This window comes from Phymastichus coffea, unplaced genomic scaffold (genome assembly GCF_024137745.1).
Source record: "Phymastichus coffea isolate CEN01 unplaced genomic scaffold, Cenicafe_Pcof_1.1 PCOF00014, whole genome shotgun sequence".
Taxonomy (NCBI): domain Eukaryota; kingdom Metazoa; phylum Arthropoda; class Insecta; order Hymenoptera; family Eulophidae; genus Phymastichus; species Phymastichus coffea.
The window spans coordinates 7417444-7422175 of NW_026706825.1; positions in this window are offsets into that span (position 1 = coordinate 7417444).

A 4732-nucleotide genomic window follows, 5' to 3' on the forward strand; every position below is an offset into this window, starting at 1 on the left:
GTCTCAGCGTATTTATATATATTACAGAAAAAGTAGGCATTGTTCGCCAAGTTCGTTCTCAGGCAGGTCTGCGACTGAAGTTGAAGTGGATGCATAATCCATGCGAGGGATACTTCTTGCAAGCAGCCCCGAGTTGTCCGTACGACGGTGCTTCAGGGAGTGTCGCGTCTGCGGAAGGGGCGCGCGAGGACAGCTCAGCGCGGGTAAAAAACAGCGCGAAGTGGCTGTGGGGCGGCTCTGGTTTGCCGATCCTTTAACACGCGTCGCGAGGGCTTTTTCCCGTCTCCCCTCGCGCGCGTCGCCAACCGGAGAGTAGCCGCGCGGGGAATCTGGATTTCGTATTTGGCGCTGCGCTGCTGATTAATATTCCCACGACAGAGACGACGCGTCAAAGGGGGGACTTTTGACGTTGGCCTGGATTGCCTTGATCTTCCCCAGTCAGTTGTCTGTCGGGCGAGCTTTCTGACAATTTGTTGCGCTTGCCGGCATCAGAGCAAAGAGGATTTCCCCATATTTACATCCAATTCCCCGCAGCTCGCCTGCTACGCAGTAGCAAATATTACCAGTCGCAAGCTCGTGTCTTTTCTTTCTCTTTGAATGAATTGCACTGCTTTTATTTGTTGTTCTGGTTGGTAAATCGAATAGCGCGAGGGCGAGCAAGAATAAGAATATCGAGAGAGCTACTTCAGAGAATAAGGGAAATTAGTCTGAAGGCAAAAGACGAGAGAACGAGAGGCAAGAAAACAGAGAAAGATAAGGAGCAGGAGTCGGAGAAGTTGCGGCGCGAGACTTGCGCGTACATGAGTCTCAAACGGTCCCAGTGAGATTTACCGATTGCATTTCAATTCCTCGTCTAAACCTGTGTGCGCGCTTACTCTCTGCGTATACGATCATGCGGAATTCCTATGGCGTCTGCCGAACAGTTCTGCTCTCTCGGAACTATTGTCTATATATCGCGAGAGTGCACATTTCCCTGAACTTTCAATGTTTCCTGCGTGCGTGCGGTCGAATCATCGAAACGTCGATTGCAAGTCATGAGCGTAGTAGAAAATGGTCATTGTCCGATGCCTCGGCGGGTCCGCCGCCGAAATTATTGGCGGGAAGCTGTACCTGCAGCAGGTGCTACGAGAAGCGTCTGGCGGCTGGCCGCGCACCCTTGATGGAGTAATTTCCGCGTGGCAAGGACCGTCCAATATTACTGATCGAAACGTGGCTGAGCGCCGCGCATAGCCCGCGGGCACGCCACTATTTGCATCGACTCCCATTAGCTCCCACACTCTCGTGCCTCCGCAATTAACCGGACTATTTTGTCCAGACGCGCCCCTTGCGCATTTCGGTCGGCTGCCGCTTTCTCGCGCGCCGAAACATTTCGTCACAATTTCTACCACCCGCTAATCATTTGCTCGAGCTGCTCTTGCCTGCGGGGAAGGACGTGTTTGTTCTCGCGAGCAATTTAACGCTGAAAGAGACAGCCGCTCGAGAGTCCTGGAACGGATTACCAAGTCAAAATGCCCGAGACAGAGAGAGAGAGAGAGAGAGAGAGAGAGCGAGACTTTGTTGCCCGCAAAAGAAAATCCGGCGCTCGCCATTCCTCGCGCGCGTGTCTATTGTTCCCTTCCCCATATAGCATACACTGCCATTCCTCCTTTATCCGCGACTTTGTTTCTCAAACTGTTACGTTCAAAGTCAAAGTCGTCGCGAGCGCGCTTTGCCACGGAGAAAAGCAGCCTTTTGGAAGTGAACAGTTGCAACTACGCACTAGAATCGGAGATTTACATTTTAATTAAATTACGTCACGACGATTATATTTACGTAGCACTGTTCATACTCGTTTGTGTTACTTTTTTTTTCAAATTTTGCGCCAATTTGCACGAGTTGCTCGCGTAGCTTTCAGGTTTTCGTATGTATATTGGACATTAATTTTTTTCTTTGAATATTCTATAGTCATGTTTTTTATTGAGATTACGATGGAAGTTGCCGGCTGTTGTCACTTCACAAAAGGCTTTATATATATAATTGTCACCGTCATTCCGTACGTTATCTTCAGCAGTGCAAGCCTTTGAAAAAATAAAATGTGTAATGGTGTACGAAGTGAAATGACAATTGCTTTTCATTGCTTACGTGCGAGCATCTTCAAACAAACGTGTAGTCGAGTTCACAAAACCTTCGAATTCCCATTCAAGCTCTCTAAAGATTCTTGCAGTTTCTTGGCAACGGGCGAAAGGAAAAAGTCGCCGAGAGACTCACGACATGTGAATACACGCTGGCAATACAATGCGAAGCGATAATTAGTGTTTGCGTCAAGCCTTGGGCTAACGACCCTGTAGCTCCTTATCCTCCTCCCACTACTTTTTTGTGATAAGCTCACGTCAGCAGTGTGCGGAAGAGAGCAGCATCGTCTCTTTTGACCCTGCGGCTGCAACGCGACACTGTCGGCTCTTTGGCGACTCACCATCCCTTATGTTCATCATGCTTTCGTTTGCAGTTTCGTTTTTGTTCTCCATCACGTATACATTGTTCGGAAACTTGAAACTTTGTCATGACACGCTTATTTGAATTGTCTTGTAATCGGAGAGTCAACCATATTTTCAAATAACTCAAAATTTTAATAATTCCTTGCACCCCCGTTCATTTTCATGACTTCATCGTGCGATATTATGTTTATATACGGCCATTCAAACTGCTGATTGGCAAATTTTTATAGTTAATTAATTTATATGGTACTACGTTTCGTATCGATTAATTGAATAAGATTAATTTTGATAAATTACACGGGCCATTAAAATTTCAAAATAGTAAAAACTCAGAAACACGATAGTGTATACTTCCGAAGATTTTTGATGCGCTGAATGCGAGTCTGGCTTCAGAACTGGTCCATCATCTAAGGTTTTCGAGATATTCTAACCTAAAAGTGCGAAAATCATGATATTTTGCTATGTTCGAGATTAGATAATACCGTGGATACATTTTTTTTCCAAAAACAAGTAGTTATGATAAAGCAACACTCTTACCCATTAAAATCCATTTTGCGGATTAGAGTTATCTTTTTTTTCATTATGATATAATTCAATTTCATTAATATTGATTCAAGTTAAGTACTTTAATCTTTGAACTCCAATTACCTTAACTTCCGACTTCTATAACCTGTGATTTTAATGTTGTTGCGAAACTGCTAAAATACTTAACATCAATCAATGATATCTCAATGAAAAAAAGATATTTCGAATTTACAAAATAAGGTTTAAAGGGTAAGGCTTCGTGATGGTTTTACTGGTTTTTGGAAAAAAATTTATTCACAATGTGACATAACCTTAAACATAACATATCGCAATTTTTGCACTTTTATGTTAGGATATCTCAAGAACCTTAGGTAGTGGATCAATTCTGAAGCCAGATTCGAATTCAGCGCAACGAATAATTTTGAAAATACATTATCACGTTTCTGAGTTTTTTTATTAAAAGTACATTTCAAATATTCACTTTTCTAAAAATAATTTATAGTCAAGTAGTTTATGCTATTGCTCATTGGCTTTAGAATATTTAACCTCAAATGTTAATTGATTACATAAACCTTTAAAATGTTTGACGTTTTATAAAAGTGCTCATAATAGATTAGAAATACTATTCGCATAACATTTTTTAAGGTTTTAAAAATAACTTTAAATACTGTTTTTACATATAAATTTTATTTAAATGTATTTTACTTTCAAATTGATGAATAAACATTACGTATTGTCATTTTGAATACGACTTATTTACCATAGTTTTCTATAATTTGATTTTGTTTATTTCTCGTGGCTATTATTACGTTATTGGTAACTAATTGATGTACTGTTATTTGCTGACTTAAACAAAATACGGTAGATGACATGGACATTTATAATTTAGTCCTCATATAAAATTATCCTAAAAAACGTATATAAACCGATTATTTTATGTTCAAAAGTATTGAATCAACTATCATAACTGGTGTTGACGATTTACTCCAATACAACGTGATTATGGCTTGCGTGACCCTGTAATATGGCAACAACTAAAGTGTCTAACCAAGTATCTATGAAATAGTGCTATATTCATTATTCAGTTTATGTAGTTTCAAAATGACCTATACAATAATATTACAAATTGAAGTTTTGGTTAATGAAAATCAAATTAGAAATGAAGAACAATGAAAAATCCTTTTACAGCAGTGGTAATGGGAAAGGCTGATTCGCAACTCAATAAGACTCAAAGGGCTCCACTTGTTATCTTAATGCAATACCACGAAATTATCAATATTTTATTTGAGCTGTTACGTTTTCTTCTCTATACGAACGAGGATTTTACGGTTATTATAATTCATGTCTTACACAGACTTATCCGAATTCGTTGTCGTTGCCAGGTAAGCAATTACTCTTTTCCGTTGTGAAATGCCTGAGCGTGCAATTCGTTTCACTTGCTTTATTGCAGAGCCATGATGATGGATGTCGCTTTTTTCTGATTTATACCATCCGGATTATGGGGATCTTTAGAGTTGGCCCTCCCTTATCGCGAATGCCAAAATGATGTTGGCGACGTGTTATCTTAACCGTTCTCGCAACTACATTGAAATATGAGAAATGTTAATTGAACCCTTACGATTTTCGTTAGCTCATCGAATAAAACGAAAAACGTAAAACAATTGAAACAACAACACTAACAAATCTTGCTTAATATTTTCAAAATATTTGAATTGCATTACGAGTCCTTTGCG